Here is a 13,411-nt window from a genome sequence, read left to right on the forward strand (position 1 = left end):
TTCTATGCATGGATGCAAGTTTGAGTACTTCATTATAATGTGCTAGAAATGTTATAGTTTGAAGAGCATCTTTATTATAAATTAATAGCCATCTAGTTCTTGTTATCCTGCATGCACTATATTGATTTTTTAATGATATGTATGGGTTGCTTATATTATCAATGAATTTCATTTCTGGATAGATACAGGTCAAGTGCCCTATCACATTTGTAATGTGAGGTGTGCTATAAAAACGTGGTAGCGAGGCTAATGGGATTGGAGGTCTTTGACCTATTTTCAGGTCAACCCTGCATTACACACAAGCTGATTCACAACCATCATTTAATTATATTTCCAAGGTCTTCCTCATGTTCCTTCTCCACATAAATTCCACAACAGGAAAACTGTGGCTAACCTAGAATGAAGCTTCACTCATCAGGCCTCTTGCCCCTGCAAATGTAAAGATCTCCTTGTAAAGAGCTTAAATGGCTTCCCTGTCCTCACTCTCATTCAAACTCCACATGAGGTTAGGAAAAGGTGAATTTTTTGCTGATTAATCTATGTATGTTTATTCCCTTGCACATGTTTTAAAAATATAAATGTGGAAGTGACCAAGGGAAGCATTGTGTATTCTCAAGGGTGCAATCTTCATGTCACCGTTCAAGCCAAGTGCCTCTCCCTGGGATGTCAGATGGGGATAACTGTGAACATTTTGAATTTCTGAGATCATAGTAAGAGTCACAATGGGGACACTTGTGCAAACTTCCTCAGGTTGGACTGAGAATAAAAGTTATAGAGGAGCAGCATGGAGAGGTAGAAGGGACTAGCTGGCATTCAGAGGCCATTGTTGAAGTCTGTACTCAAGCCACATCATCACTGAATAAGTCACTTTCTTTCTTTAGACCTTTCCTTTTCCATTTGTAAGATGAGGATTATATGCCGGTTCTTCCTGCCCTACAGACATACGGACCATCGAATGTAAAGGTATTTACAAAGTATTTCATCAAGTATGTCCACTCTATTTGCTCCTACTTGCCAGGAGGTCTGGTTTGGCACTGGGGACACTCCAGCGCCCAAGACAGACACTGTCTGCACTCCCAGAAATCAGAGACTAAAAGAGATTCAGAATCTAAAATGAGTAATGACACAATTAACTCACTTATTACATGGAGTAGTGGGAGACATGGAAGACACTATAAAGTGAATAGTGGTGGGACAGCTCAGAGGTGATAGTCAGGGTGACGATAGTAACTAGTAGCTCAGAGAAACCAGTATTCGATATTGTTTAAAATACTAGTCCACATTCCCAGAGAGATGGTTTCGGCAGAAAAACCTGAGGAGTTGTGCTTTTTGTATTTTGTTTTTCCCAGCTGGATCTCACATGCAGTCCAATATGGGAACAACTGAACAGGCAAAGACTAGGGAATGAGCAAACCAGGGAGAGGGAACAGCTGTTGGAAGGACCCAGAGGTAGGCACAAGCCTTGCTGCTAGCGCAGGCATTTTCTGAAAGCCTCTTAGAAACAGAATCTCAAGCCCCATCTCAGACTCACAGAGGCGGAAACTGCATTTTATAAGATGCTGGGTGATAATTAAAAGTTCCTGAAGGCAAGAAGTCTGGCTTGTGTGTCTTGGTCTTCTCAGCACCAGCACTGTAACAGGGCTTGCATCAAGCTATCCAGCTGCAAATTTCTCTTTTATGGGAGCTGCAAGTTTCAGAGACAAGACAACTGATCAGAAATGGACACAGGCAGGTAGTAACTGAGTAGCGAATGTGTAGACTGCAGAATCTTGAGAGGGCAATCTGGGAACCGGGCCAGAACATAAAAGAGGTATACCTGTTAATTTGGTAAATCTGCTTCTAGGGATTTAGGCAAAGGGATTATATTAAAATCTCCACAAAATATATTGCCACTGTGGCATTGTTTATAAAAGTAAGATAATGAAAAGAGCTTCAGTTTTCCTTAAAAGATTAAAGTATTTGTGGAATGGACAAAATAGGCATCTCTTGGAGCTCTTGAAAACAATGTATGTCTACATTTTTGTGTCCTGGAATGATATCTCTGATATATTTATGTAAAAAAAATCATAAAGTAGTCTCAGTTTATATATATATATATGTATGTATATTTCTAGAAAACAATGAGGAAAGTCACATGTAGTTCTTATCTCTAGTAGGTTATGAGTGGTTTTGACTTTCTTTGTTAGAGTTCTCTAAATTGTCTGAAATAATTCATAATATGAATATATTGTTTTATTTATAGGAGATGGAAAATACTTTTATATTCATCAAACAAAAGCCTCTGCTTCAGCAAATGGGAGCTACTCTATTTGGCTCATTGAGCCTGATGACCTGAGGTGCTGGTTGCTCCAGTCAACTGGTCTCAGCTCTGTCTGTGCCTCAGAAGTACCTGGGGAGCCCTCCCACCCCACTGATGCTGGGTCTCTCCTCAGACCAACTAAATGGTAATATCATTGGAGTGGGCTAATCACTAGCTTAGTTTTAGAAGCTAAAGAATCTAGTGGGCTGCAAATCTCTGGAAGGTCTGTGCTCCATCCCCCTGCATTGGTGTTACTCAGGGAGCTACGGCAATCACCAGTTCTAGTTCAAGTCCAGCCTCAGGGAGAACAAAGTTATTGGACCAGTTAAAGACTGATCCAAATCACTTCTAGAACCAGCTATCCATCAGCGGGAGAGAACCTCCCTTCTAGCTGCTATACTGCAGGGCATCAGCGGACAGCAGGGATGAGAGTCAGAGGTGGCTTGGAGGTCTGATTCGGAGCAGGAAGAGCTTCTGTTTAAAAGTATAATGCTAGATTTCATATCTTGATAAATTATAAAATGCATTCTTATCCCTTTTTCTGCCTTGGTTCATACCACATGTAAACTTGTTCCTTCCTAAATGACTCTATGGAAATGAGCATGCTCATTTATGTCAATGTTCCGCATTTTTAAATGCCATCAAGGTAGCTGTACTGGCAGAGATCAATCATGTGGGATCCTCCAAGTTCAGGGTAGTCACAGAGGGATGAGGAGCATTGAAGACAAGCACCCAAGCACCGACGCCCTTTCTCCCTAATTTTTTTTTCAAAGTCCTGAAAGAGACCTCCCAGATCTCTTGTGAAGTCAGTTTCCTATAGACACCCACTTTCCAGGTCACTGGAAATACTGGCATGTTCCTCTCCACCAGGAAACACTAGACTCTGCCTACTTCTGTCTGGGAGCTGGGTAAGTTTTCATCTCCAGATAAGACAGTGATCACATTTTGTGATCAGATTGGCAGGTTGCCCTCTGACAAAGTAACAGCATTTGTTCTCTGCTGCCACCAAAAGGGATTGCTTGGTGCATTAAGCCTAGGCCCACTGGTATGTTAATTCAGTTTCTCTTTGTTAAACAGGGTCTATCTTCTCAGTTCATGCTCAATGGCTAGAGTGAGTTTTCCTAGCAGGTAAGTCCTAAGTTACTCAAGGAAACTAGGGGAAGGCAGATCAATGAAATGTTAATAGTGACTGAGAGATTACTAGGTAAATGGTACTGGCCTCACCACAGGTTAACTTATGTTGTTTTATTCAAAACTGCGCTTCCGAAAAAGTGACAGTTTGCCAAACCACAAATGGTTGTTTGTTTTTTTTTTTCTTTCATAATAGTATCATTAGTGAATGTGAACCGATTTGAAGAATTTAGGGGCTTGGGGGAGGGGGATTTCAAATTAAATAGTGAAGCATGAAGTGAACTTTAGCACTTTCAGCCAAAGGCTATTTTAATTATGCACATAGATTTTGTTACCAACATGGAAGAATTAGGATAAGCTGGAAAGAAGAATAAGCAAAACAGAAGAGAAGACAAAAAACTCCCTCAGGATAAGCCCTTAAGAATGCTTTGGTGGTGGGAGTGCTAAGGTGACTACATCTGAGGCGAGAAATTCTATTATATACTGTCAAAATATTAACAGGCATGTAAAACAATGGTGCTCCACTTTAAAAAAAAAATCAAATTTAAAAGATAAATGCTAGAATATAAAAAGAAAAAAAAAAGAGGGCCTCCCCAGTGGCACAGGGGTTGAACGCTGGACTGTGAAGCTGCCCGCAGCCTCTGCAGCGCGGGTTCAGTTCGATCCCCAGCCGCCGGCAAGGGTCCCACATGGCGCGCAGACCTATCCTGCCGCGCCCGCTGCTCCCCTCAGCAGTGTACTTTGTCAGTCTGCCTGTTCTGCCTCCCACTCTGGCTCTGGTGAATTCTCTCACTCTCCCGCGCTTCTTACTGTACCCAGTGCTTCTATAAATAAATAAATAAATCTTTTAAAAAAAAAAAAAAGAAAAAGAAAAGAATGTTAATGAGTATAAACCATCTACTACCAAGGTAAGCCAGTTGAATTTGACAAAATAAACTCTGCAGGGCCATGCCACGTCCCGCACAGATAGAGCATGACGTTCTGTCACAAGGGCTGTTCTACTGTTACAACGTTAATAATAGAGGAAAGGAAAAACAGACCCTTTGATAAGGATGAAGGAAGAAAGATACACTTTCCAATCCTGTCTGGAAAGAGATGAAGAGCCAGGAGAGCTAATTGGGGGAGGGGGGCTTTTCTCTGGTGCCCAGAGAATGTGGCTTAAAAACTGGCATCCTGGCTTTCCCACGTCCTAGCTTCAATTTTAGCTGACTCCCCCAAGTTCCCTGACATTCAGTGTCCCCTCAGTGAAAGAGACCACCACGTTTCTGATGCTATTTTAGAAGTTATTAAGCAGAGACTTTAGAGCTATGCTGTCCAGCTTAATAACCACTTGTCACATGTGGCCATTTAGATGGAAAATAAGTAAAATTTAAAATTCAGTGTCCCAGTTGCAAAAGCTACATTTCCAGTGCTCAGTAGCTACATGTGGCTTTGTGGCTACCATCAAGAGCACCAAGAACATTTCATTATCACAGAAAGCCTGCAGGACAGTGCTGCTCTGGAAGGGCCACTGCTCTGGAGCTCCACTTCCTGGGTTCAAATCCCAGCTCTGCCACTAAGGAGTTGTGTTCACTTTGAACAAATACCTTCATTGCTCAGTTCCCTCACCTTTTAATTTGGGGGGATTAAAATGGTAGTATGAATAGGGTTATTGTAAGAAAAACAAATGTCAGTCAGATTAAACCATATACAGTAGCTATCATATAAACAATGCTATTCTCTAAGTCGAGGATACCTATGATAAGACATGGGCAGCATCTGGTTTTGATGAGATGTTGGGGTTCAGCACACGGGCTCCTTGGGTTACTTCTGAGAAAAGTTTTGGCAGAGTTCCCTTTCCAGCAGCACATGGCAAGTTTACCAAGGAGTAGAAGGTGTTTGCACAGACATAGGCAGTCAGTTATATTCAGAAGGGCAAGTTTATTAAAGAAAAAGAGAGAAAAGAAAATGCCTGCATAAACACAGGTGGGCAGAGACCTGCACTTGAAAAGGACAGGTTTGTTAAAAGAAACCCCTGTGTAGTTACAGGCAGTCTTGGGAGGAGAGTGGCTCACCTGAGCTTTAGGTCTCAGACAGAGCAACCATCTTAAACAAGGTACCAAGAGAACCGAACAGTACAGATGGGCCCAAGAGTTTGGGAATCATCTAACCCTCTACCTTGAGGAATATTTTTATTCTTGTTCATATCTGTCAAACATATTCTCCCATTTCTTTTTTCACGTTGAACTAAAAGGTGTCTAGACAATCTCTTTCCCTTTCTAGACCACTCTTGCAGCAAAGATATTTCAGACAATATGACATGATTTATTGATGTTGACTCATCCTGACCAATACATGGTCCCATCTAACTATCACTCTGATTCCATTTAATAGTAAATACCATCTTAAAGACTAAGCACACCAGCAGTGAGGATTTTTTGAAGGATGTGTTCTTCCTTTCAAAATCCCATTATACTGAAGAAGAAGATGAAATCACAGTAGATTTTCCCTGAAAGAGTGACAGGAGGCCACCATCAAACTTGCACATGACACAAGCACACACAGCCCATGACTCCCACTGCTGTGAAATGAAACCAGAGAATTTCGAGAAGGATTTGAACAATTGTGCTGAATGCCTCCAACAGGTCAAGCGTGGGAGATAAGGGCTGAAATATGTTCTTTTTTAAAAACTATTTTATTTTACATAATTCTTACATCATTTTTCATCTTGCACAATGTATGCATTTTCACTATGGTTATATTCCCCATACAATTGCACCCCCCACTTATTTTGACTCTAGTCCTTCCTCTCCCCCTCCCTCCCTTCCCACCCCCCATAGTGTGTCTGGTTTATAGTTGCTTGTTGATTTTGATTTTCACTTTGTATTGATTAGTCTTTTTCCTGGTCTCTTATTTAGGTTTTCTAAATTCCTGCTATGAGTGAGACCATCCGGTATTTTTCTTTTTCTTTCTGACTTTTTTCACTGAGCATGATCCCTTCTAGCTCCATCCATGCTGCTGCAAACTGCATGTGTTTATCTTTTTTTGAATGCTGAGTAATATTCCATGGTGTATATGTACCACATCTTCTTGATCCAGTCATCTATTTTTGGGCATTTGGGTTGTTTCCAAAGCTTAGCTATTGTAAACAGTGCTGCTATAAACATAGGTGTGCAGGTACCCTTTGGAATTACTGTTTCTGTGTCCTTTGGATAAATACCTAGGAGTGGAATTGCTGGATCATATGGAAGCTCTATGTTTAGTAGGTTAAGAAATCTCCACACAGCTCTCCATAGTGGTTGGACCAGTTTGCACTTCCACCAGCGTGCAGGAGAGTTCCTTTTTCGCCACACCCTCGCCAACATTTGTTGTTGCTAGTTTTTTTAATATGTGCCATTCTCACTGGTGTAAGATGGTATCTCATTGTTTTGTTTTTTGCCACGTGGATAGCTCCCTGGCCAGGAATTGAACCTGTGCTGCTGTGGCTGCAGATAGCTTCAGAGAAGTTTCTATTTAGCTCTTCTGCCCATTTTTTGACTGGATTATTTTCTTTGTTTTTGTTGAGTTTCATCAGCTCTTTGTAGATTTTTGTGATCAGTCCTTTCTCATTAGTGTTGTGTGCAAAAATGTTCTCCCAGTCGGTGGGATTTCTTTTTGTTTCAGTTATTGTCTCTTTTGCTGTGCAGAGCTCTTTAATCTGATGTAGTCCCAGCTGTTTATCTTTGCCTTCACTATCACTGCTTTGGGTGATGTGTCTGTAAAGATGTCTTTGAGGTGCATGTCATGTAGTGTTTTGCCTATATTTCCTTCTATGTATTTTATGGTTTCAGGTCTTATGTCTAGTTCTTTAATCCTTTTTTTTTTTTTTGGTTTTTTTTTTGTTTGTTTGTTTTGTTTTGTTTATTTTATTTTTTTTAAAATAATGAATTTTATTTTTATATTCCCCATACAATTACAACCCCCCATTCTGACCCCAATCCCTCCCCTCCGCCCCCCACCCCCCAAAAAGTGTCTCTGGTTCATAGTTTTTGGTTGATTTTGATTTTCACTTTCTTATAGTTATTCATTTTCCTGGTCCCTTATTTAAGTTTTCTAGATTCCTGCTATGAATGAGACCATCCGGTATTTTTCTTTTTCTTTCTGGCTTATTTCACTGAGCATGATCCCTTCCAGCGCCATCCATGTTGCTGCAAATTGCATGTGTTTATCTTTTTTGAATGCTGAGTAATAATCCATGGTGTATATGTACCACATCTTCTTGATCCAGTCATCTATTTTTGGGCATTTGGGCTGTTTCCAAAGCTTAGCTATTGTAAATAGTGCTGCTATAAACATAGGCGTGCAGGTGCTCTTTGGAATTGATGTTTCTGTGTCCTTTGGGTAAATACCTAGGAGTGGAATTGCTGGATCATATGGAAGCTCTATGTTTAGTAGGTCCAGAAATCTCCACACAGCTCTCCATAGTGGTTGGACCAGTTTGCACTCCCACCAGCAGTGCACAAGAGTTCCTTTTTCTCCACACCCTCGCCAACATTTGTTGTTGCTAGTTTTTTTAATATGTGCCATTCTCACTGGTGTAAGATGGTATCTCATGGTAGTTTTGATTTGCATTTCCCTGATTACAAGTGATGTTGAACATTTTTTCATATGCCTGTTGGCCATTTGCATTTCCTCTTCAGAGAAGTTTCTTTGGTTTTTATGCATGGTGTGAGGTAGTGGTCAAGCTTCATTCTTTTGCATGTAGCAACCCAGTTTTCCCAGCACCATTTATTGAACAAACTTTCTTTGCTCCAGCGCATATTCTTTGCTCATTTGTCAAATAGTAGTTGACCATAAATCTGTGGGTTTATTTCTGGATTTTCTATTCGATTCCATTGGTCTGTGTGTCTGTTCTGTTCCAATACCATGCAGTTTTGATGATTATGGCTTTGTAGTATAGTTTGAAGTCTGAGCATGTGATGCCTCCGTTCCCTTCTTTTTTTTTCAGAAGAGCTTTGGCTACTCGGGGTTTTTGGTGATTCCATATGAATTTCATCAATAATGGTTCTATTTCTTTGAAGAATGTCATTGATTTTTTATTGTAATAGCATTGAATCTGTATATTGCTTTTGGTAGGATGGCCATTTTGATAATGTTAGTTCTTCCAATCCATGAGCAGGGGATGTCTTTCCATTTCTTTGTGTCTTCTTCTATTTCTTTTAACAATGTTTTATATTTTTCTTTGTATAGATCCTTTACCTCTTTTGTTAGATTTATTCCAAAGAATTTTATTTTTTTCACTTCAATAATAAAAGGGATGGTTTTTTGGAATTCTTCTTCTTCAGATTTATTGTTTGTGTATAGGAAGGTTACTGATTTTTGCGTGTTGATTTTGTATCCTGCCACTTTACTAAACTGATTGATGAGTTGAAATAGTTTTTCTGTGGAGTTTTTGGGGTTGTCTATGTATATTATCATATCATCTGCAAATAGTGATAGTTTGACTTCTTCTTTTCCTATTTGGATTCCTTGTATGTCTTTCTCTTGTCTTATTGCTCTGGCTAGGACTTCCAGTATTATATTGAAAAGCAGTGGTGAGAGTGGACATCCTTGTCTTGTTCCAGATCTTAATGGAAATGCTTTCAGCTTTTCGCCATTGAGAATGATACTGGCTGTTGGCTTGTCGTATATGGCCTTTATGATGTTGAGGTATGTTCCTTGTATCCCAAGAATTTCAAGGGCTTTTATCATGAATGGGTGTTGTACTTTGTTGAAATATTTCTCAGCATCTATTGATATTATCATATGGTTTTTATATTTCTTTTTGTTGATGTGTTGGATGACATTGATTGATTTTCGGATGTTGAACCATCCTTATGTCCCTGGAATGAATCCTACGTGGTTGTGGTGAATTATCTTATGGATACAATGTTGGATTCTGATAGCTAAAATTTTATTGAGGATTTTTCCATCAGTGTTCATTAGAGATATTGGCCTGTAGTTTTCTTTTTTTGTTTTGTCCTTGTTCGGTTTTGGTATTAGTGTAATGTTGGCTTCATAGAACGTGTTTGGTATTATCCTTTCCTTCTCAATTTTTTGGAAGAGTTTGTGAAGGATAGGCACTAATTCGTCTCTGAATGTTTGGTAGAATTCATTTGTAAATCCATCAGATCCTGGGCTTTTGTTTTTGGGGAGGTTTTTGATTACTATTTCAATTTCGCTGCATGTAATTGGTCTGTTTAGGTGTTCTATTTTGTCTTTATCAGCTTTGGGTGATTGTAGAGTTGTAGGAATTTGTCCATCTCTTCTAGATTGTTGAACTTGTTTCCATATAACTGTTCATAGTAGTTACTGATTATTCTTTTGATTTCTGCTGTGTCCATTGTGATTTCTCCTCTTTCATTTGTGATCCTGTTTATTTGTGCTTTCTCCCGTTTTTCCTTTGTGAGACTGGCTAGGGGTTTGTCTATTTTATTGATTTTTTCGAAGAACCAGCTCTTGGTTTCATTGATCTTTTGGATTGTTTTTTTAGTTTCAATTTCATTTATTTCTGCTTTGGTTTTTATTATTTCTTTTCTTCTACTAGTTTTACGGGTATTTTTGTTGCTCTTTTTCTAGTTCTTTGAGCTTTGAGATTAGGTTGTTTCTTTTAGTTCTTTCTTGTTTCTTGATGTGAGCCTCTATTGCTATATATTTTCCTCTTATTACTGCTTTTGCTGCATCCCATACATTTAGGAAATTGGTGTCCTCCTTGTCATTCAACTCAAAGAATTTTTTAATTTCTTCTTTGATCTCCTCATTAGTCTAGTGGTCTTCCAGTAGTGTGGGTTTCAATCTCCATGAGGTAGGAGAGTTCCTTCTTTTTATGGTTTATTTCTAGTTTGATGCCTTCATGGTCAGAGAAGTGGTTGGTATGATTTCGATCTTGGTATATTGATTGATATTTGTCTTGTGTCCCAGTATGTGATCGATCCTGGAGAATGATCCGTGTGCACTTGAGAAAAATGTGTACTCAGATTTTGGGGGGTTTAGTGTTCTGTAGATGTGTGTTAAGCCCAAGCATTCTAGATCCTTATTTAGAGCTTCAGTGTCTTTACTTATTTTTTGTCTCATTGATCTAGCCATTGTTGATAGTGGTGTGTTGAAGTCTCCTACTGCATATGTGTTTTCTTGATGTCTGTTTTCAAAGATTATAATAGTTGTCTGATATATTTTGGTGCTCCTTCATTTGGTGAGTATATGTTAATGAGTGTTATTCCTTCTTGAAGTATTGTCCCCTTGATCATAATGTAGTGACCATTGGGGTCTCTTTTTACCTTTTTGAGTTTGAAATCTGTTTTATCTGATATAAGTATAGCTGTTCCTGCTTTCTTTTTTGGTCCATTTGCTTGTAGGATTGTTTTCCATCCTTTAACTTTGAGTCTATTTTTATCTTTTGTAGTTAAATGTGTTTCTTGGAGACAGCAAAAGATTGGGTTTTGTTTCTTAATCCAGCCTGCGACTCTGTGTCTTTTTATTGAAGAGTTCAGCCCATTTACATTTAGAGTTAATATTGATATGTTAGCATCTGTATTTGCCATTGTGTTTGTCTTTCCTCTGGTTTTATTTATTTATTCTTTTATTTTTTTTTTTTATAAAGAAGTTTGGATTTTATTTTTATTTGCTTTGAGAAGCTTTTGCAGGGCTTTAAACTCTGATTTTTGTCATTTGATTTACATTGTGAGATCATTTTTTCTTTTTTTTTTTTTTTTTCCTTCCCCTCCCGCCCCCCACCCCCCAAAAAGTGTCTCTGGTTCATAGTTTTTGTTGATTTTGATTTTCACTTTCTTATATTCATTTTCCTGGTCCCTTATTTAAGTTTTCTAGATTCCTGCTATGAGTGAGACCATCCGGTATTTTTCTTTTTCTTTTTGGCTTATTTCGCTGAGCATGATCCCTTCCAGTGCCATCCATGTTGCTGCAAATTGCATGTGTTTATCTTTTTTGAATGCTGAGTAATATTCCATGGTGTATATGTACCACATCTTCTTGATCCAGTCATCTATTTTTGGGCATTTGGGTTGTTTCCAAAGCTTAGCTATTGTAAACAGTGCTGCTATAAACATAGGAGTGCAGGTGCTCTTTGGAATTGATGTTTCTGTGTCCTTTGGGTAAATACCTAGGAGTGGAATTGCTGGATCATATGGAAGCTCTATGTTTAGTAGGTCCAGAAATCTCCACACAGCTCTCCATAGTGGTTGGACCAGTTTGCACTCCCACCAACAGTGCACAAGAGTTCCTTTTTCTCCACATCCTCGCCAACATTTGTTGTTGCTAGTTTTTTTAATATGTGCCATTCTCACTGGTGTGAGATGGTAACTCATGGTAGTTTTGATTTGCATTTCCCTGATTACAAGTGATGTTGAACATTTTTTCATATGTCTGTTGGCCATTTGCATTTCCTCTTCAGAGAAGTTTCTTTTTAGCTCTTCTGCCCATTTTTTGACTGGATTATTTTCTTTGTTGTTGCTGAGTCTCATCAGCTCTTTGCAGATTTTTGTGATCAGTCCTTTATCATTAGTGTTGGGTGCAAAAATGTTCTCCCAGTTGGTGGGGTTTCTCTTTGTTTTTGTTATTGTCTCTTTTGCTGTGCAGAAGCTCTTTAATTTGATGTAGTCCCAGCTGTTTATCTTTGCCTTCACTCTCACTGCTTTGGTGATGTGTCTGTAAAGATGTCTTTGATGTGCAAATCCCGTAGTGTTTCGCCTATATTTCCTTCTATGTATTTTATGGTTTCAGGTCTTATGTCTAGTTCTTTAATCCATTTTGAGTTGATTTTTGTGTATGGTGTGAGGTAGTGGTCAAGCTTCATTCTTTTGCATGTAGCGACCCAGTTTTCCCAGCACCATTTATTGAACAAACTTTCTTTGCTCCAATGCATAGTCTTTGCTCCTTTGTCAAAGATTAGTTGACCATAAATCTGTGGGTTTATTTCTGGATTTTCTATTCGATTCCATTGGTCTGTATGTCTGTTCTTGTTCCAATACCATGCAGTTTTGATGATTATGGCTTTGTAGTAGAGTTTGAAGTCTGGGAGTGTGATGTCTCCATTTCCTTCTTCTTTTTTCAGTAGAGCTTTGGCTATTCGGGGTTTTTGGTGATTCCATATGAATTTCATCAATAATTGTTCTATTTCTTTGAAGAATGCCATTGAGATTTTGATTGGAATAGCATTGAATCTGTATATTGCTTTTGGTAGGATGGCCATTTTAATAATGTTTATTCTTCAATCCATGAGCAGGGGATGTCTTTCATTTCTTTGTGTCTTCTTCTATTTCTTTTAACAGTGTTTTTATAGTTTTCTTTGTATAGGCCCTTTACCTCTTTTGTTAGATTTATTCCCAAATATTTGATTTTTTTTGTTTCGATAATAAAAGGGGTGGTTTTTTTGATTTCTTCTTCTTCAGATTTATTGTTTGTGTATAGGAAGGCTACTGACTTTTGCGTGTTGATTTTGTATCCTGCACTTTACTGAATTGATTGATGAGTTGAATTAGTTTTTCTGTGGAGATTGGGGTTCTCTATGTATATTATCATATCATCTGCAAATAGTGATAGTTTGACTTCTTCTTTTCCTATTTGGATTCCTTGGATGTCTTTCTCTTGTCTTATTGCTCTGGCTAGGACTTCCAGTATATATTGAAAAGCAGTGGTGAGAGTGGACATCCTTGTCTTGTTCCAGATCTTAATGGAATTGCTTTCAGCTTTTCGCCATTGAGAATGATACTGACTGTTGGCTTGTCATAGATGGCCTTTATGATGTTTGAGGTATTTCCTTGTATCCCAAGAATTCAAGGGCTTTTATCATGATGGGTGTTGCACTTTGTCGGAAAGCTTTCTCAGCATCTATTGATATTATCATATGGTGTTTATATTTTCTTTTTGTTGATGTTTGGATAACGTTGATTGATTTCGGATGTTAAACCATCCTTGTGGCCCCTGGAATGAATCCAACTTGGTCGTGGTGAATTATCTTAATGGATA

General features: G+C 38.6%; 1 protein-coding gene across 4 annotated transcripts in view; it reads left to right on the top strand.

Moving 5' to 3' along the window:
* Positions 1-747: 747 nt before the first annotated feature.
* SLC7A14 (solute carrier family 7 member 14) overlaps positions 748-13,411 on the top strand; it is an 89,125-nt gene continuing 76,461 nt past the window's right edge. The window contains exons 1-4 of one of the 4 annotated variants that reach the window (XM_054700712.1): positions 748-963; positions 2,243-2,444; positions 3,073-3,207; positions 3,377-3,427. The gene's annotated coding sequence lies outside the window, so the exon portion shown is untranslated. The remainder of the gene's footprint in view (positions 964-2,242; positions 2,445-3,072; positions 3,208-3,376; positions 3,428-13,411) is intronic. The other 3 variants (XM_037525710.2, XM_054700713.1, XM_037525711.2) reach the window with 3 other exon arrangements.

This window comes from Talpa occidentalis, unplaced genomic scaffold (assembly GCF_014898055.3).
Source record: "Talpa occidentalis isolate TD23 unplaced genomic scaffold, MPIMG_talOcc4v2.1 talOcc4.4, whole genome shotgun sequence".
NCBI classification, from domain to species: Eukaryota; Metazoa; Chordata; class Mammalia; order Eulipotyphla; family Talpidae; genus Talpa; species Talpa occidentalis.